We start from the raw sequence: 21,601 nt of genomic DNA on the forward strand, positions 1-21,601 counted from the left end.
ACAGTACACGGACTCTTCTTAATAATCCACTGCAACCGGCAGGGCCACCACGAACTGCAATCCGCTCAGGGCCCACGTTTCCATGAATCCCGTGTTGGGAACTTTGTACAGATATTGTTGGTCGCAGCGGCAGATCCCATTTCTACCGACAGGTGGCAGTAAAGGACAGATGAATCATGTGTAGGACGCGTTCAATTAATGAAGTAATTTTACAGGAAGGCTTCCTAGATCAGGAAGAGGTGTGAGCGGAATTTCCCTGAATTCTGTTTTCTACGTACTGCAGAGGCGACCCGACATTCACAGGTAATGTTGGTGAAAGAAGGAATCTCAGAATGGTTCTCTGGTCGCTGAGCTTTTTAGGATTGTCCGCAGTGGTAAGTGACCCCCCCTACAATGTATTCAAATGTATCGCACTCCTGAAACGTCGAATGTTGTAAAACTCCAAAACAAACTACTTACCGTTCGATGCAACTCTGTCCAAAACAAGATCGCAGTGCCGTACAGAAGACTGAAACGTTGTAGAAGTCACCTAACCTGTTCAGCTGTCACACCCATACCCCCCGCTATGGACCACAGCGATTTCTACATTTCCACTAACATCGTCATTACTTAAGATAAGATAAATTAAATGTAAAGTTATATATTTACAGTATATTTTGGTAATATTGTCTTACAATTTTTTTTTTTTTTTAATGCAATCCATAGACAAAGTAGCAAATGTAAAAAAACAAAACATTTTGCTACAATGATCAGTGTTTGTGTAAAATAAAATAAAATAAATAAATTTAGTTCTACTTTAACTATTATTTTTCTGATGATTTATTTTCAATTTTTTTTTTTTTTAGCATTGCATTAAAAAGCACAACTTAATTAGGCACTATATAAATCCTTTATAATAATAATAATATAATAATAATAACAATAATTAAAACTGTCTCAATATAATAGAGTTTTCACAAACAAAAAAAAAAAATATGTAAAGTTATATATTTACAGTATATTATGGTAATATTGTCTTACAATTTTTTTTATTGCAATCCATAGACAAACAGAGTAGCACATGTAAAAAAAACATTTTGCTACAATGATCAGTGTTTGTGTAAAATAAAATAAAATAACTAAATAAAAAAGTTTTGCATTTAGTTCCACTTTAACTATTAATTTGCTGCTGATTTTTTTTTTTTTTTTTTTTTTTTTTTTTAGCATTGCATTAAAAAGTACAACTTAATTAGGCACTATATAAATCCTGTATAACAATAATTAAACTGTCTCAATATAATAGAGTTTTCCCCCCAAAAAAATGTAAAGTTATATATTTACAGTATATTATGGTAATATTGTCTTACATTTTTTTTTACTGCAATCCATAGACAAACAAAGTAGCACATGTAAAAAAATTTTTTGCTACAATGATCAGTGTTTGTGTAAAATAAAATGAATAAATAAAAAAGTTTTGCATTTAGTTGTACTTTAACTATTATTTATTTTTCTGATGATTTTTTTTCAATTTTTTTTTTTTTTTTTTAGCATTGCATTAAAAAGTATAATTTAATTAGGCGCTATATAAATCCTGTATATTATTAATAATAATAATAATAATAATAATTAAAACTTTCTTAATATAATAGAATTTGCAAAAAATAAAAAAGCTTTTATTTAATTTGCAAATAACTGCATTGCTGTGTACCAGTATCATCATTTCAGTGTGATTTTTCTACAGGACAAATTATAGGAAAAAACGTATAATGCAAAGCTATATATTTACAGTATATTGTGGCAATGTTGCCTTGCAAAAAAAAATATATATATATATATATATATATATATAATTTTTTTTTTATGCAAGCCAAACTAGCAAAAGTAAAAAACATTTTGCTACTATGATCAGTGTTTATTTAAAAAAAAAAAATTGCATTTAGTAGTACATTAAATATTGGTTTTCCGATGATGTTTTTTTTCCATTCGATTTTTTTTCAAAGCATTCTTTTTTTAGCATTGCATTAAGTACAACTCACTTAAAAATGCTTTACTATAATAGAATATGCAAAAAATAAATAAATAGGATTTAAAGCGGAGGTCCACACAAAAATTGAACTTCTGCCTTTCGGAACCCTCCCTCCCTCTGGTATCACATTTGGCACCTTTTTCGGGGGGAGGGGGGTGCAGATACCTGTCTAATACAGGTATTTGCACCCACTTCTGTGCATAGATCACTGCAGTGATCACGCTGACCTACGCCACTTCCCATTCTCCCCCCGCTGTCTGCTGGGAAACACACGGGTCCCAGAGACAGCAGGGACCATTCGGATTGCGCAGCGCGACTTGTGCATGCGCAGTAGGTAACCAGGAAGTAAAGCCGCAATGCTTCACTTCCTGATTCTCTAAGTGAAGATGGCGGTGGCAGCATCCGAGGACCGAGGGACGGTTCAGCCTCGGGTGCAGACATGGCGGGCGCCCTGGACAGATAAGTGTCCTTATTTTAAAAGTCAGCAGCGTATTTGTAGCTGCTGACTTTAAAAAAATAAAAAATTTGGCGGACCTCCACTTTAATTTGCAAATAACTTTGTAATGCTTTGTACTACTATCATAATTTCAGTGTCATTTTCAGCAGGAAAAATCATAGAATAAAATGTATACTTTTTATCAACATATTTTTATTTGAAAAGATGAAAGTATACATTTTATTTTATAATATGTCATGTATATTTTAAAAATGTAATTATTCTAGGCCCATTATTCACGGTTAAATCTAAACGGGTGACCTGTAGGGGCTTTTAAAGCATCGCCTATGGAAAATATCGGGTGCTGAAGTTTGTCATTGTTTTCACAGGCGCATCCAATTTTAAGATTTTACATATTGGGGAGATTTACTAAAACTGGCGCAGGCAGAAAACGGTGCAGCTGTGCATGGTAGTCAATCGTCATCTAACGTCAGCTTGTTCAGTTAAGCTCTGACAATAATAAGTCATGTGATTTGACAGATCCAAATCACATGACAAGTTGCATCCCATTGCCAGCAATGGAACCACGCAAATCGCTGTCGACTCATTTCACAACGATTTTGAAAAAGGTTCCCGCACTACTTTTTTTATTTGCAGATTTCATTGTGACTTCGTTTAAGAGAAGTCTATGCAAGATGCAATGAAATCGTAAAAAAAAAAAGTAGTGCAGGATCCCTTTTCAAAGATGTTGTGACATGAGTCAATGGCGATTTAGCGATTTGCTGCAATGAAATCAGAAGTGCAAATCGCACTGATTTGCGGCTTTGAAATCACTCTGAAGTAGCGAGATATGAATGCCGCACTGGTGTGAACCATGGCTAAAACCCGGAAGCTGAATGGTTTCTGTGCAAAGCTGCACCAGGTTTTGCACGCTCCAGTTTTAGTAAATTCCCCCCACTGGGTATCTATTTACTCGGCGTAATCTCATCTTTTTATTGTTTACCAAAAACTTGGCTAAAATTAACTTTAGTGTATTTTTTCTACTGAGCTTTTGCATTTTCTAAACTGTTGCGCTAATATCATGTGACATAAAAAATTGGAGCTACCACTGTTTTATTCTCTAGGGCGTCTGCTGTCAGAAGAGATATAATGTATGGGGATTTTCTGTAATCTTCAGGCCTAATATTATTTTTTAATCACTTAAAGACCAGGCCTATTTTTCGAACTTGGTGTTTACAAGTTAAAATCATTTTTATTTTTTTGCTAGAAAATTACTTAGAACCCCCAAACATTGTACATATTTTTTTCAGACACCCTAGAGCAGTGATGGCGGACCTTGGCACCCCAGATGTTTTGGAACTACATTTCCCATGATGCTTAAAGCGGGAGTCCGCCGGGACTCCGCGTTTTTTTTTTTTAAAAGCCAGCAGCTACAAATACTGCAGCTGCTGACTTTTAAAATAGTGACACTTACCTGTCCAGCGCGCCCGCGATGTCGGCACCCGAAGCCGATCTCTAGATCGTCTCTCGGGTGCTGCCGCCGCCATCTTGGGTATGGGAATCAGGAAATGGAGCCTTTCGGCTTGATTTCCCGGTTCCCTACTGCGCATGCGCGAGTCGCGCTGCGCAATAAGGACGGTCCCCGCTGCCTCTGGAATCTGTGTGTTTCCCAGCAGGCAGCGGGGCACTTGCGGAAGGGGGCGGGCACTTGCGGAAAGGGGCGTAATCTACGCCCCTTTCCGCAGAGAGCTATCCCGGAAGTGGGTGCAGATACCTGTACTGTACAGGAACCTGCACCCCCCTCCCCCCTGAAAGGTGCCAATTGTGGCTCCGGAGGGGGGGAGGATTCCGATGAGCGGAAGGTCCATTTTAGGGTGGACCTCCGCTTTAACTACACTGCAGAGTGCATGAGCATCATGGGAAATGTAGTTCCAAAACATCTGGGGTGCCAAGGTTCGCCATCACTGCCCTAGAGAATAAAATGACGGTCGTTGCAATACTTTATGTCACACTGCATTTGCGCAGCGCTCTTACAAGCGCAATTTTACAGTAAAGTTAGCCCAATTTTTTTTTTTATATTGTGAAAGATAATGTTACGTCAAATAAATTGATACCCAACATGTCACGCTTCAAAATTGCGCACCGCTCGTGAATGGCAACAAACTTTGACCCTTAAAAATCTCCATAGGCGACATTTAAACATTTCTACAGGTTACCAGTTTTGAGTTACAGAGGAGGTCTTTTGCTAGAATTATTGCTCTCGCTCTAACGATCGCGGTGATATCTCACATGTGTGGTTTGAAAGCCTTTTTCGTTTGCGGGTGTGACTTACGTATGCGGGTTGCTTCTGAGCGCGAGCTTGGCGGGACAGGGCGCTTTAAAAAAAAAAATCTTATTTATTTTACTTTTTGTTTTTTATTTTTACACTGTCCTTTTAAAAAAAAAATATGTTTTGGGTCACTTTTATTCCTACTACAAGGAATGTAAACATCCCTTGTAATATAAAAAAAGGCATGACAGGACCTCTTCAATGTGAGATCTGGGGTCAAAAAGAGGTTCGAATCGATACATTTTGAATCGGTTGAATCGAAAACTTTAGATTTTTTTTTTTTTTTTTCGATTTGAATGTGGCAAAGTGAACAAACAAAAGAAAAACCTTCATTGAAGGATTACAATGACTCTTTAGCCCAGGTATCACGTTGACGATTTCACTTCCGCATGTCAGTCCCCAATTTCGGCGGCGATTTCACAGACTTCTGTGCGGGTTTCTGCACAGATTGTCAATGCAAATCGCACCCCGAAATCGAAAAAAAAAGTAGTACAGAAACTTTTTGAAATCAGTGTGGCGCCGCAAATGCAGCGTCGCACTGATTAGGATGGTGCCATTGCCGCTAGTTTGACATGTCAAGTCGCATGTCAAAACGCACCAATGTGAACCAGGGCTTAAATCCCCTTTTGGCTTAACTAAAACAGAATTATTTCAATATGGTACTTTAATAACACGCACAGTCTTTGATTTCAGAAGTATGTTTACAGTTCGGATTCGACTGGAGCTCGATGTAAAATTAGATTTGAATTTAACCACTTTCTGTCCAAAGACATCATATGACGTCTTTTGATTTTCAGCGGGAATATCTGAATGATGGGTGCAGCTACAGGCATATCCTTGTTTTTTTTTTTTTTTGCAAATATCTGTTTTATTGGTTTTATATCACATGAATACAGAAACAGAAAATAGAGGATAGACCCACAAATCCCGGTCCCAAGAGGTCAGATACAGAAACGTACATACAGAAAAAAAAAGGTAACTTCTACAAGCGAACACAGGACATCCTCTCTACCAGCTATAACACATTGGCATGTGAGTAATATTGTCCATAGTACAGTTCTCTTACGCCAGGCTCTCATATTTTCCACACCCCTCTGACACGCAGATCCTAGAAGGTCGGCGATCCGTGGGCCTCACCGAAGAGGAAAGAGGAAAGACTGAGAAGAGAGTGAAGATGGGAAAGAGAGGAGAAGGGGAGAAAAGGCAAAAGAGGGAGGAGAGGGGGTGGGTGGAGACGGGATAGGAAAGATAAGTGGGGAGCATATCCTTGTTTTCACCCGGCGATTGTGTGTGTGATCATAGCGGCGTGATGGGACATGCCCCCGTCATCCGGTGCTTCTCCGGGCTCTCCTGTGCCATTGGGGACCCGGAAAAAAAATTGACCCCCATCGCATGACTACCATAGAGATTTCCAGTGACCAGCTGGTCACCAGTCATCTCTATGACCGTCAGAGGCCTGGGCGTGACGTCACATCCGGGCCATTGTTGTAAACAAAGCCGTAATCGCGGCTGGTAAGCATGAGGATTTTTTTTCCAGATCTAATGCTTTCCAGCCTGGAGGAGAGATGTGGGGGTCTTATTGACCCCGCATCTCTCAATCAAGAGGACCTGTCGCAAACGATTCCTATTACAAGGGACGTAATAGGAATAAAAGTGATAAAAAAAAAATGTAAAAGTGTGTGTAAAAAAATAAAAAAATAAAATAAACAAATAATAATTTAAAACGCCCCTATCCCCGGTAGCTTGCGCTCAGAAGCGAACACACACATAAGTCCCGCCCACATATGTAAACGCTGTTCAAACCACACATGTGAGGTATCGCCGCGTGCGTTAGAGCACGCGCAACAATTCTAGCACTAGACCTTCTCTGTAAACTGGTAACCTGTAAAAAAAAAAAATTAAATATGGATATTTTTAAGTACCAAAGTTTGGAGTCATTCCATGAGTGTGCAAAATTTTAAAGCATGGCATGTTGGGCATCTCTTTACTCGGCGTAACATCATCTTTCACATTATGCAAACAAATTGGGATAACTTTACTGGTTTGTTCATTTTAAATCATGAAACTGTCTTTTTTTCCACAAAAAAACGCTTTTGAAAAATTGTGCCTTGCGCCTTGCATTGTGCCTTGCATTGTGCCTTGCGAAAGTATTCGCTCCCCTTGAACTTTTCAACCTTTTGCCACATTTCAGGCTTCAAACATAAAGATATAACATTTTTATTTTTTGTGAAGAATCACCAACAAGTGGGACACAATTGTGAAGTGGAACGAAATCTATTGGATTTTTGAAACTTTTTTAACTAATAAAAAAATGAAAAGTGGGGCGTGCAAAATGATTCGGCCCCCTTGCATTAATACTTTGTGGAGCCACCTTTTGCTGCGATTACAGCTGCAAGTCGCTTGGGGTATGTCTCTATCAGTTTTGCACATCGAGAGACTGAAATTTTTGCCCATTCTTCCTTGCAAAACAGCTGGAGCTCAGTGAGGTTGGATGGAGAGCGTTTGTGAACAGCAGTTTTCAGCTCTTTCCACAGATTCTCGATTGGATTCAGGTCTGGACTTTGACTTGGCCATTCTAACACCTGGATACGTTTATTTGTGAACCATTCCTTTGTAGATTTTGCTGTATGTTTGGGATCATTGTCTTGTTGGAAGATAAATCTCCGTCCCAGTTTCAGGTCTTTTGCAGACTCCAACAGGTTTTCATCCAGAATGATCCTGTATTTGGCTGCATCCATCTTCCCCTCAATTTTAACCATCTTCCCTGTCCCTGCTGAAGAAAAGCAGGCCCAAACCATGATGCTGCCACCACCATGTTTGACAGTGGGGATGGTGTGTTGAGGGTGATGAGCTGTGTTGCTTTTACGCCAAACATATCGTTTTGCATTGTGGGCAAAAAGTTTGATTTTGGTTTCATCTGACCAGAGCACCTTCTTCCACATGTTTGGTGTGTCTCCCAGGTGGCTTGTGGCAAACTTTAGAGGAGACTTTTTATGGATATCTTTGAGAAATGGCTTTCTTCTTGCCACTCTTCCATAAAGGCCAGATTTGTGCAGTGTACGACTGATTGTTGTCCTATGGACAGACTCTCCCACCTCAGCTGTAGTTCTCTGCAGTTCATCCAGAGTGATCATGGGCCTCTTGGCTGCATCTCTGATCAGTCTTCTCCTTGTCTGAGCTGAAAGTTTAGAGGGACGGCCAGGTCTTGGTAGATTTGCAGTGGTCTGATACTCCTTCCATTTCAAAATGATCGCTTGCACAGTGCTCCTTGGGATGTTTAAAGCTTGGGAAATCTTTTTGTATCCAAATCCGGCTTTAAACTTCTCCACAACAGTATTACGGACCTGCCTGGTGTGTTCCTTGGTCTTCATGATGCTCTCTGGGCTTTCAACAGAACCCTGAGACTATCACAGAGCAGGTGCATTTATACAGAGACTTGATTACACACAGGTGGATTCTATACATCACCATCAGTCATTTAGGACAACATTGGATCATTCAGAGATCCTCGCTGAACTTCTGGAGTGAGTTTGCTGCACTGAAAGTAAAGGGGCCGAATAATTTTGCACGCACCACTTTTCAGTTTTTTATTTGCTAAAAAAGTTTAAAATATCCAATAGATTTCGTTCCACTTCACAATTGTGTCCCACTTGTTGGTGATTCTTCACAAAAAATTAAAATGTTATATCTTTATGTTTGAAGCCTGAAATGTGGCAAAAGGTTGAAAAGTTCAAGGGGGCCGAATACTTTCGCAAGGCACTGTAGATGTGTGTGTGTTTGGGGGTTCGGAGTAATTCTAGCAAAAAATGATTTTTACATGTAGGAGAGGAGTGCCAGAATAAGCCCGGCATGGAAGTGGTTAAATTCTAAATTTTGTAAATTTGCACAAATTTTGGAAATTTGGACGAATTGAGTTTCGTTATTCGGAGCATTCAGTAAACTTTGTTAATACTGTAATTTGGGTATTCGGATACATCCGAATTTCCGAATAATGAAAAATTTCTTGAACATTTATTTGGAACGAAACGAACCACATATGTCTAATTGGGAGATCTGTCATCATTGGCTGCATGCTTGTTTCAATTGAAAGTATTGAAGCTATTAGACCAGAATAAGGACCGTGTAGTGGAGGACTGAGGTTGGGGATCGCTGCTTTATACAGTAATGCTTTTCTATGGCATAATTAGACCTGTCCCTCATCCATAGTCAGGTGCCCCTCGTACCACAGCAGTTCATTCTTTATATATTAAGTTCTTTAATAAACACTCACGTACATGTGACACCTTTTTATTTCCCTACAACAGGAAAACAAGTCCTATAATTCACCGTCATAAGGGTTTATTGGCATAATTAACTGATTGTAGCATTGCGCAATTGTGTGCAGTCAGTTATGGGCAGCAATGGTCAAAGTTATGGCTCAATCTATTTTTGTATGTATATTACGGGGCTTTTCCTTGTGCTTGCCATAAAACTATAAATAAATATATATATATATATATATATATATATATATATATATATATATATATATATATATATATATATATATATATATATAGTTTTTTGATTTTTTCAATTTTTTCGGGTCATTATGATATAAATTATAGGTATTGGAATTTCCTTTTAAATTTGGCTGTTAGTGAACGTAATGATTACAAATTTATCCAAAGTTATGAATTACCCAAAATAAATGCCGTATCTAAACAAATGGAACAAAATAATAATAATAATAATAATAATAATAAAAAATTATTATTATTATTCATTATTATTAATTCATTACGTTCCAATCGTTTAGATGCGGCATACATTATTTTGGATAATATGTAACATTGGATAAATTCGTATTCGCTACGTTCGCTAACAGCCAAATTTGAAAGGAAATTCCAATACCTATAATTTAATAGTTAGTTATAGGTAAGTTATTATTAGTTAATTATTTCAGATTTTTGGGTTTTCGGATTTCCGAATTTGCGAATTTATGAAATTTACAAATATTTGGAAAGATTCGTTAAATGGGTTATGTCAAAATTCGTTAAACTAATTTGGAACAAAATGAATTGCACATGTCTAATAAACACTATGGTCAGAACTATGTAATGTACAATATATTGTATATAGTGCAGGAGTTTGTAATGTAAAATACAGTGTATATAGCGCAGGTGTCTGTAGTGTACAATTACAATGATAATCTGGTCATAGATGGATAGTTTTTTTTAAAACATTCTGCCCTCCTGTACAAACCCCTCCCCCTCAGGTCAGTGTGTCCCCCAGTACAATCCCCCCAGGTCATGGGAAATGTCCTTCTTCCTCGCCTCCTACTGCCAGCGGTTAGATGAGCATCAGCAGCTCGCCAACCCGTGCCTCCCAAACACCAACAGGATCCGTGAGGGTAAGTCACACAGGAATCCTGTTACAGGGCAGCACTTAAAGTGGTTGTATACTCATTTTTTTAACTTTTACCTACAGGAAAGCCTATAATAAGGCTTACCTGTAGGTAAAAAAAATATCTCCTAAACCTATACGGTTTAGGAGATATTCCCCTCGGTATGTGCCGCTGACTGCCGCGGCGCATGCGCACAAGGGGATTCTCGGCCTGAAAATCCAGCAGTGGCCGACCGGCCGGAATGAAATCTCCCGCGCGCATGCGCGTGAGTGACGATATCGCTGCTCCGGCCACTCACAGCGCCGGAGCCGCGATACCCGGAAGAAACGCCCAGGGAGCATGTCAGCTCCCTCGGCGTGGATCGGGCCAGATGTCGGGGCCTCGTTCTAAGGTAAGTATTTCATAATGAGCTAGTATGCGGTGCATACTAGCTCATTATGCCTTTTGCTTTGCAGGTGTTAAAAAAAAATTAAAAAAAATTTGCGGGTTTACTACCGCTTTCAGGCAGGTTGGAATCACAATTCCCCTGCATGGGTGCAGTGTCTAAATGCCCCCCGTATGCACTGCACACACTGCCCCTATGGGGGATACGACACTGTATTCAACCCCTTCACAATGAAAGTAAAACAAATCGTAATGCCCGATACCAGTTTTGTATATTTCTTGCCGTTACCATGACCTACCTCCAAGAAATAACCCAAAATAAATTCTGCTGCTCCTGATGATCGCGGCGCTACCACATACAGTGGGGAACATAATTATTCAATCCCTTGCAGATTTTGTAAGTTTGCCCACTTACAAAGAAATGAAGGGTCTATCATTTTTATCATAGATGTATTTTAAATGATAGAGACAGAATATCAACCAAAAATCCAGAAATAAAACACATGATACAAATCTTATAAATTTAGTTGCAGTTCAGTGAGTAAAATAAGTATTGGATCCCCCAAGCAAAACATGACTAAGTACTACTTGGTGGAGAAACCCTTGTTGGCAAGCACAGAGGTCAGACGTTTCTTGTAGATGGTGACCAGGTTTGCACATCTCAGGAGGGATTTCGTATCCACTCTTCTTTACAGATCTTCTCTAAATCCTTAAGGTTTCTTGGCTGTCGCTTTGCAACTCGAAGTTTCAGCCCCCTCCATATATTTTCTATAGGATTAAGGTCTGGAGACTGGGTAGGCCGCCCCATTACCATAATGTGCTTCTTCTTGTGTCACTCCTTTGTTGACTTGGCGGTATGTTTTGGGTCATTGTCATGCTGGACGACCCATCTTCAGTGTTCTGGCTGAGGGAAGAAGGTTCTCATCCAAGATTGTACAATACTTGGCCCCGGCCATTGGCCCCTCAATGCGGTAAAGTCGCCCTGTACCTTTAGCAGAGAAACAGCCCCAAAGCATAATGTTTCCACCTCCGTGCTTGACTGTAGGGATGGTCTTCTTAGGGTCATAGTCAGCATTGTTCTTCCTCCAAACACAGAGAGTTGAGTTGATGACAAAGAGCTCAATTTTGGTCTCAACTGACCAAAGCACTTTCTCTCCATCCTTCTCTGGATCATTTAGATGTTTATTGGCAAACTTCAGATGGGTCTGTACATGTGCCTTCTTGAGGAGGGGGACCTTGCTGGCACTGTAGGATTTCAATTCATGGCGACATATTGTGTTACCAAGGGTTTGTTTGGCCACTGTGGTCCCAACTGCCTCGAGATCATTCACAAGCTCCTCCTGTGTAGTATTGGGCTGATCCCTCACTTTTCTCATGATCATCCTCACCCCATGAAGCAAAATCTTCCATGGAGTTCCAGACTTAGGACGATTGATGGTTATTATTATTGTATTTCTTCTACTTGTGAATAATCGCTCCAACGGTTGTCTCCTTCTCACCAAGCTTCTTGCCTATGGTCTTGTAGCCCATTCCAGCCTTGTGCCGGTCTACAATCTTGTCCCCCGATGTCCTTTGGCAACTCTTTGGTCTTGCCCATAATGGTAAAGTTTGAATGAAAGAAAGAGATTGTATGGACAGGTATCTTTAAAGGGGTTGTAAAGGTTTGTTTTTTATTTTCTAAATAGGTTTCAAAGCTAGTGCATTGTTGGTTCACTTACGTTTTCCTTCAATTTCCCTTCTAAATGTTTTTTTTCTTTGTTTTCATTGTCTGAATTTCTCCCTTCCTGTTCCTCCTCAGTAAGCTGTTCTGGCTGACTAAACACCGCTCTTATGATGGTGTGAAGTTTACTGAGGAGAAACAGAAAGTGAGAAATTCAGACAAAGAAAAAAAACATTTAGATGGGAAATCAAAAGAAAAGGGTAAGTGAACCAACAATGCACTAACTTAAAGGAACCTATTTGGAAAATAAAAAATAAAGCTTTACAACCCCTTTAAGGTTTACCTATTTTACTCGCTGAGCTGCAACTCAATTTATAACATTTGTATCATGTATTTTTTCTGCATTTTTGGTTGATATTCTGTCTCTATCATTTAAAATACACTTATGATAAAAATGATAGATTATTAATTTCTCTGTAAGTGGGCAAACTTACAAAATCTGCAAAATAATTTCGCCCACTGTATATGTATATTATTTGTTGTCTGTACTTGTAGTAAGGTCTATAGAATGAATACTGTAGTGCGGATTTTTTTATTTTTTTAACCTACCAAAAATACATCGACTCTAACACACGATCTGACTTTTCGACGGGTTAGGTCCGACAGTCTTTTCCGACGGACTTTGTAGCGGAGGTCCGCCGGACTTTCAAACGAACGGACTTGCCCACACACGATCACTCCAAAAGTCTGACGGATTCGAACGTGATGATGTACAATCAGACTACAATAAGGAAGCGCATAGCCAGTAGCCAATAGCTGCCCTAGCGTCAGTTTTCGTCTGTCGGACTACCATACAGACGACCAGATGTTTAGACCGGACTCGAGTCCGTCGGAAAGATTTGAAGCATGTTTTATTTCTAGGTCCGTCTGACTTTTGGGAAAGAAAAGTCCGCTGGAGCCCACACACGATCGAATTGTCCGATGGATTCCGGTTCCGCCGGACCAAGTCTGCCGGAAAGTCCAATCGTGTGTACGCGGATTTAGGCCCCTTTCACATGGGATGGCTCCGCCTGTGATCTGCTTGCTTAACAGATGAAAGGTCCATGTCCACTCTGCATAAGTGGCCCGCTCTCCTCTACGGGCGGTTGAATGTAAACGGACCGCCTGTCCGTTTTACACCCAGCTGTCATCCGGTCCGCTGGGTGGAAGAAGAATGGATCTCCATCCGTCTGTTTTTAGCGTATCGCATTGGATGCATTCGGGTATAAACAGACACTTGTCCATTTACACCCGTCGCTCCATAGAGGAGAATGAAGGATCCGATTGGGTCCGCCTCAAATACGGACAGGCGGACCTGATCTTAACATTTGTGTGAAAGGGCCCTAACTGACATCGATACAAATTTTTTCTTTTTTTTTCCTTTCAGAAAGAATTTTATTAAAGCGGAGGTCCACCCTAAAATGGACCTTCCGCTCATCGGATTCCTCCCCCCCTCCGGCGCCACAATTGGCACCTTTCAGGGGGGAGGGGGGTGCAGTTACCTGGATAATCCAGGTAACTGCACCCACTTCCGGGCTAGCTCTCTGCGGAAAGGGGCGTACATTACGCCCCTTTCTGCAAGTGCCCGCCCCCTTCCGCAAGTGCCCCGCTGCCTGCTGGGAAACACACAGATCCCAGAGGCAGCGGGGACCGTCCTCATTGCGCAGCGCGGCTCGCACATGCGCAGTAGGGAACCGGGAAATGAAGCCGAAAGGCTCCATTTCCTGATTCCCATACCCAAGATGGCGGCGGCAGCACTCGAGTGTCGATCTAGAGATCAGCTTCGGGTGCCGACATCGCGGGCGCGCTGGACAGGTAAGTGTCACTATTTTAAAAGTCAGCAGCTGCAGTATTTGTAGCTGCTGACTTTTAAGAAAAAAAAAAAACGCGGAGTCCCGGCGGACTCCCGCTTTAAGGAAATAAAACTCATAACAAAAAGTAGTATATACAAGACTAAGCCAAGACATCAGCACACTTACAAATTAAGCATTTGCAAACACAACATGTAGCGATAAAAAGGCTGAGGACAAATTCTGAATAAGTAAAGACAATTGAACCCGAGTTAATACAACATCCCTTCAATAAAGATTTTAAAGGTATCCTCCCTTCCATTGTTATCTTGCAGTGGGTTACATAGTTACAGTCCTAAAAAACCAAAGTACCTATCCAATGAGTAGTCTTTCCATCACCAGTTCCAGCCGGCTCAACCCTGGAGTGTCCAGCCAAGGGCCCCATAAGTTATTACATTTATGGGGGGGCGCCCCCTGTGCTGATAAATATAATTCTGTAATCTAAGGGTCTCCCCCATACATTGAACCCATTCATTTTATTTATTTTTTATTCTACCTAAAACATACCGACTCAACCCTGATCTAGCTATTTATTTATTTCAGTCTTATCCTCTAGTATATTTTTTTCCACTATTTATGAAGGAGTACAGGGCAGGGTGGATTCGATTTAAATCAAGTCCATTTAAATCATGATTTAAATCACTAGTAAAAAGGCTTGATTTAAATCATAATTTTTAAAGAGCAATTGTGCTCTCTGTCCCGCAGAGGCTCCTCCTCTGACCCGCTGTTGACTCGCCGACAGTCCCATTCACTTTAATGGGACGGCTGGTGATTGGGCAGGGACACAACAAGGTGAGGGACGTGGTGGCAGCGGGTGAGTGGATGCCCGCTAACAGGTGCTGCCATGATGGATATGGAATGACAGGTGCTCTTTAAATGTAAGGACTCATTCTTGCTGGTAGTTGGAATCTTTAATATTTGCAAACAAAATGAAGGTTTCCTATTCAGAATAATAAGCTATCAAGTTAGTAAAACAGCGATATCAGAACCCATTCAATCATACAGTTTGTAGTGTACATAGATTTGCAAAACAATAGGATAAAGGCATATTCCTGAACTTTGTTTTATCTCACGGTTACTGTGAAATTGTGTGAATGCATCAATGCAGTGCATGTTATCTCAATTTGTAAAGCTTGGATTAATTGATGAGTTTCCCAAAAAATGTAACTATTGCAGAATATATAGCCTTGTGCTACGTAACTAAGCTCTATTTCATGCTGAATAAACAAAATTATTAATGTATCTTAAATAGAAATCTATCTTTGGATAGATTTTTATTCCAAAAGCACTTTATTAAAATAAATTTGATAAAAATAAAAAAAAAATCGATTTACTTAAAAAAAAAAATAAAAATAAAAAAAATATATATATATATATATATATATATATATATATATCTCAATCATTGATTTATATCCAGCCTGGTACAGAGACAGGCTGTATAGTGACTGGCATAATTTGTGCAAGTGTGCAGAAATCCGCTACCAGTCCCAAATACCTGGCAGAGAATGGTGGTGCATGGGCACATGTGCCAGATTTTGGAAGATGGCAGCGCTGAAGAGTAACAGAAGGTGGTATTCATGCGGCGGATAAGTTCCACTTTAATGCCATGTAGACACGACCGGACTTTCCGGCAGACTAGGTCCCAACGGACTTTCGGCGGAGTTCCGACTGACTTTCCGAGCGACGAGCATGTTCTATTTCTAGGTCCGTCTGATTTTTATTTTTTTGAAAAACGATTGGACTAGCCCACCCACGCAATGAGCTATGACTAAGCGACATGATAGGGCTTGAAACGCGTTAGATATTTGCCCTATTTTTTCCCTATTTATGAGTTGACTGTATTTGAATTTTATCATTTCACAATAAAGATGCCTTTTTTTTGGTGTGCGGCCATCCAGGACTTCTTTCACTCCACACAATCGGATTGTCCCTTCGGACCTAGTCTGCCGGAAAGTCCGGTCGTGTGTACGCGGCATTACACTTTCAGGGAAATGCATAAAAGGGGTAATATGAGGATAGTGTCAGGAACCATGAAACAGACAGAGACAGAAGTACAATCAAATCACACTTGTTTATTAATAAAAATAAAAAGGTAAATAGAAAAAAAGCGTAGTCATGCATAGCCAGAGTCTAGTAGCCAGATCGGGTAGTCAGCCAGTCCAAAGTTCATAAACCAGATCGGGTAATCAGCCAGGCCAGAAGTCAGGGTTCCAAGGAGAGCAACTGCAAGCAGGATAGAAGCCAGGAGGGATGTCAGCAAGCCAGTCTTTGAAACAAACAGCAGGAGATGGTTCCTTGTGATGTGACCACGTGAAGGCAAATGAAAGAGTGAGCTGGAAGGCTTGAAATAGGCAGGTCAGACGAGCATCATCGGGAACAGCTGGTAACTGTGGAAAGAGAAGAGAGCTGGCAATTAGCTGACAGCTGAGCGGCCAGCCCAGAGGAGGAAGGGCTAAGCCAGCCCTGACAGATAGTGTCTATATTTACTACAGCTTGCAGTATACAAACATAAAAACTTGTTTAATATTTCAAGTGGGGAGGGAAGAAGGGATTATCACTGTGCTTACAAATAATAATGGAAACCAATATATAAAAGGTAAAAGTTTAATAACAGTTACAATTAAAAACCAAACAAGGCCAAATATTCAATAGTATTCAACATTTCATGATGAAAGTGGTCATGAGGCCGGTGTTCAGATTGAAACAGGAAATACGAATTTGTATATTAACCCAACATGTTTCGCCTAATAGCTTCATCAGGGGGATATACGAATCACAGCATGTCTTTAACTGTACATAAATACACAGAAGAAACAGAATGAGTGTAATAAATCAAAACAGTCATATAACATTATGCACAAAGGAAAATTAACAACAATTGCCAATCCTCCCCCCCAAGGAGGGGGAATCTACTGCCTCGAATTTCCCCCGAAAAGGGCCACCGCCAAAAGGGACCAACCAACCAAAAGGGGAAATGAGTCCTGCGCGGCCACAGAGGACACAAAAGGACCAGGCTAAGAAATGCAATAAAAGAAAAAAATATATGTGAAAGGGCCTATATGTGAAGGGCGACTGGGATATAAGATGAGTTATACTAGCTCATTATGCCTTTTCCCTTGCAGGTGTAAAAAAATAAAAAATAAAAGTCAGTGGGTTTACTACCGCTTTAAGCAGCACAGGATATTAAAAGAAAAACGTGTATCCTTTTCATAAATGTTACATGTAGGAAACAAAGTACCATAAAAAATAAACACATTGTATACATAGTTACCGTACATAGGTGGCTCGGGCCAGATGTATTATATCGGGAAGATCAGATCAGTCATAGAACAGGAATGTCTGGCATCTGGGTGTAGCGGTGTTCAGTCTAACATACCAGGAAATCCCAAGCTCCAGGCTTTGTAACATTTAAAACTTTGTTTCTAAATTAAATTACCATTGGATTTACTTGCAGCCTAGTTGACTTAGGGTCCTTTCACACGGGGCGGATCAGTTCTGATCCGCCCCGTGGATGTGCGTTTGCTCAGCAGGGATCACTCCGCCGATCCCCGCTGAGCAGGGAGATGACAGCTCCGTCTCTGCACACTGCGCAGGGACGGACCTGTCACAGCGCCGCTCTCCCCTATGGGAGATCGGATGACGACGGACCGCAGTGCCCGTCGTCACCCGATCCGATCCGCAGACGGATGGAAAAATAGCTTTTTCCTCCGTTACACTTTTTCGGATCGGAGCGGGTCGGATGTCAGCGGACATGTCACCGCTGACATCCGACGCTCCATAGACCTCTATGGAGCACCCGTTCAGGTCCGCCTGAAAAACTGATAGGCGGGCCTGAACGGGACGTCAGTGTGAAAGAGGCCTTACCGAATAACACTTGGACAGGAGGGGTGGCTGCCACGGGCACTGTGGTTTCATGTGAGGTGCGGTGGCACCACAAGGAGATTAGGTTGCTTTGTGCACTGGTGGGCAGTCATGTTGGAAATGGAAGGGGCCATCCCCAAACCAATGCATTTGTATTCAGCCCCCTTTACTCTGATACCCCTAACTAAAATCGAATGGAACCAATTACCTTCAGAAGTCACCTAATTAGTAAATAGAGTCCATCTGTGTGCAACTTAATCTCAGTATAAATACAGCTGTTCTGCAAAGTCCTCAGAGGTGTTTTAGAGAACCTTAGTGAACAAACACCATCATGAAGGCCAAGGAACACACCAGACAGGTCAGGGATAAAGTTTTGGAGAAGGATAAAGCAGGGTTGGGTTATAAAAGAAAATATCCCAAGCTTTGAACATCTCACGGAGCTCTGTTCAATCCATCATCTGAAAATGGAAAGAGTATGGCACAACTGCAAACCTACCAAGACATGGCCGTCCACCTAAACTGACCGGCCGGGCAAGGAGAGCATTCATCAGAGAAGCAGCCAAGAGGTCCATGGTAACTCTGGAGGAGCTGCAGAGATCCACAGCTCAGGGGGGAGAATCTGTCCACAGGACAACTATTAGTCGTGCCCTCCACAAATCTGCCCTTTATGGAAGGGTGACAAAAAGAAAGACATAAGAAGTCCTGTTTGCAGTTTGTGAGAAGCCATGTGGAGGACACAGCTAACATGTGGAAGAAGGTGCTCTGATCAGATGAGACAGATATTAAACTTTTTGGTGTAAAAGCAAAACAGACAGAAAACTAACACTGCACATCACCCTGAACACACCGTCCCCACTGTGAAATATGGTGGTGGCAGCTTCATGTTGTGGGGATGCTTTTCTTCAGCAGGGACAGGGAAGCTGATCAGAGTTGATGGGAAGATGGATGGAGCCAAATACAGGACAATCTTAGAAGAAAACCTGTGAGAGTCTGCAAAAGACTTGAGACCGGGGCGGAGGTTCGCCTTCCAGCAGGACAACGACCCGAAACATACAGCCAGAACTACAATTGAATGGTTTAGATCAAAGCATATTCATGTGTTAGAATGGCCCAATCAAAGTCCAGACCTAAATCCAATTGAGAGTCTGTGGCAAGACTTGAAAATTTGTATCAGATCAGTTTGGCCCTTGCACTATAAAGTTGATGATAGATTTAAAGAAAACTGCAGAATGAGATTGTATAGTATATGGTGACCTATCACATGGGTGGATTACTTTTTTCACGTGGAACTGTTTAAAAACTTCATGTAAGTCTATGGGCAGGTGGATGTAAACGAATGTGCGTTTGTTTACATCCAATTACCACTAAGTCTGTCCAGATCCAAAAAAACAAAACAAATGGAAAGGGTCTGAATCCTTTTATGCATTTTTCAAATCTAAGTGTGACAAAACAGAGGTAGTCTGATATAAATGGACACAAGTCTGCTTACATCCAGCCATCCATAAATCCAACGCGCTTCCATGCAGCTCCGGTATCCCCTCACTTTCTGTCCTGGTGTAGATTTCAGCAGCTCAACAGGTTGTCTATTGAATTGTCTGACACTGACTCTATTAGGGAGTAACAAATAAGTGTTCTAGGTGCCCAACCGACCAATCACTGGGTCACAATTGGGGTGGGGAAGGGGGTAATGCTGTAGAAGTAAAGGTAGGATTTACCGCTGACTCAATGGCAAAAGCAAATAGGAATTTATCTATAAAAACATCTTTTTACTGTCCACACTTCTGTGTAGAGGGTGTTCTGTGCTTCCTGCCACCTGATCTCCATTCTTCTATCCTGTCCTACAGATGACCGCTGGAATGGACCAGAACAAATTATCCGCAGAACATCCAGCCAATAACAGAACGGCGCACAGCCTTCTCTGTACACCAAATGAATATTTCCACAATGGACGATGCTGCATGCACTGCCCCGCCGGTAAGACCCTGCATAATTATCACTCAATAAAATTCTACAGGTCTATTCTATCTATCTATCTATCTCTCTAAATGAGGTGTGCTCACAGGGTGTATCAGTGTCAGGGCTGGGCTTAGTCCTTCCTTCTCTGAGTTGGCCGCTCAGCTGTCGGCTAATTGCCAGCTACTATCTCTCCACAGTGACTTGCTTGTTGATGATATCCTGCTCATCAGTCCTGCCTACTTAAAGTGGAAGTAAACCCATCGATTTAAACAGTTAAAAAAAAAAAAGGCATGCCGGGAATGCTAACTGCACATTGGCTGTGCTCTCAGCCAAACTATAAAACCATCCAATGGCTGGTGTCATAACGAATCACATGTGCAGCACCATAGCAGTTGAAGATTAAACAGAGTCAAAGATGGCAGCTTCCTTGGCTGAAAACGATAGGGGAGTTTACTTCCACTTTAAGCCGTCCAGCCCAGAGGATCTCTGCCTTCGCCTTGGTCAACATCACTGAGACTGTCTCCTGCATTCCTGTTAAAGACTTGCTTTGCTGACATCCCTTCTGGCTCCAGATCCTGCTTGCTGTTCCACTATACTGATCCCTGGCTCCCCGACTTTCTGGCTTGTCTGATTATCCGTTCCAGTTACCAAACTTTGGCTATGATTTGACTACATTTGTTCTACTTTTAGAATTAAACAAGTGTGATTTAATTTGACTTCTTCTGTCTCGGTCTGATTCATGGTTTCTGACAGTAGGCAAAGGCCATGAATTCAGAAGATGCAGACAATCCAGTTGTTGGTAATATTTTTTCGAGATTGGATGAGCAGGATCACCGCATTGGATCAGTTTGCCATAGCGTTACAAACGCTTCTGTGCAACAATAGTAAGAAGAGCCGGCAAGACTGTAATCCTCGGAATGTCGTTTATTGGTACATCAGAGTGACAATATAACAATAATGCTATTGCATTATTGTTATATTGTCACTCTGATGTACCAATAAACGACACTTCAAGTATTACAGTCTTGCTGTCTCTTCTTACTATTTTTGCATTGGATTGTTGGGATACATTGTGCCTCGGCACCTGTGAGTGGACCTGTTGTATGGACTGGGTTGCCCCTGCAGAGAGCGCTGTTACCCTTTTCTTTCATAAACACTCCTGAGTTGCACGGCTCACCTGGAATCTCCCACTGTGGCTGCTCCGGTACAACTTATGTTGCAGGCGTACCCCCTGCTGCTCTAGTCTCTGTGCAGGCACCTGCCTTGAGTATTACCTCTATAAGAGGTATGTCTGGTTCCACTCCACTCCCCCAGAGATTTGGGGGGCGATCCAGTCCAAAGCAGAGCGTTTCTCAACCAGGTTGAGATATACTTTTGAGATGCTGGCCCAGGCGTTTCCCACGGACAGAAGCAAAGTAGGTTTTGTGATATCTTTTCTTTCTGAAAGAGCCTTGGCCTCGGCAAACCCTCTATGGGAGATGCAAAAACCTGTTGTCTTGAGTTACCCTGAGTTTGTGGCTTCTTTTAAAAGGGTATTTGACGTTCCCGCACGCTTCGCTTCTGATTTGACTGCCTCGGTTAAGGAAGTAGATGAGTGAAAAGCTGTGTTTAATACCAGAACAGGTCATTATGAGTACCTTGTAATGCCTTTTGGCCTTTGTAACGCCCCGGCAGTTTTCCAGGAATTTATTA

At 41.3% G+C, this 21,601-nt stretch overlaps 1 protein-coding gene and 1 long non-coding RNA gene across 5 annotated transcripts in view; one reads left to right on the forward strand and one right to left on the reverse strand.

Moving 5' to 3' along the window:
• The first annotated feature begins 222 nt into the window (after nt 1-222).
• LOC143929603 (uncharacterized) overlaps nt 223-21,601 on the forward strand; it is a 76,928-nt gene continuing 55,549 nt past the window's right edge. For 2 of the 3 annotated variants that reach the window (XM_077453497.1, XM_077453500.1), the window contains exons 1-2: nt 245-374; nt 19,798-19,927. The gene's annotated coding sequence lies outside the window, so the exon portion shown is untranslated. Of the gene's footprint in view, nt 375-19,797; nt 19,928-21,601 lie in introns of all 3 variants that reach the window. The other variant, XM_077453498.1, reaches the window with a different exon arrangement.
• Nucleotides 16,145-21,601, reverse strand: part of LOC143929604 (uncharacterized) — a 32,786-nt gene continuing 27,329 nt past the window's right edge. For both annotated transcript variants that reach the window (XR_013262549.1, XR_013262548.1), the window contains one exon: nt 16,145-16,479. This is a non-coding gene — a long non-coding RNA (uncharacterized LOC143929604). The remainder of the gene's footprint in view (nt 16,480-21,601) is intronic.

This window comes from Lithobates pipiens, unplaced genomic scaffold (genome assembly GCF_037356315.1).
Source record: "Lithobates pipiens isolate NorthernLeopardFrog02 unplaced genomic scaffold, aLitPip1_a1.2 Scaffold_24, whole genome shotgun sequence".
In the NCBI taxonomy this organism is placed as follows: Eukaryota; Metazoa; Chordata; class Amphibia; order Anura; family Ranidae; genus Lithobates; species Lithobates pipiens.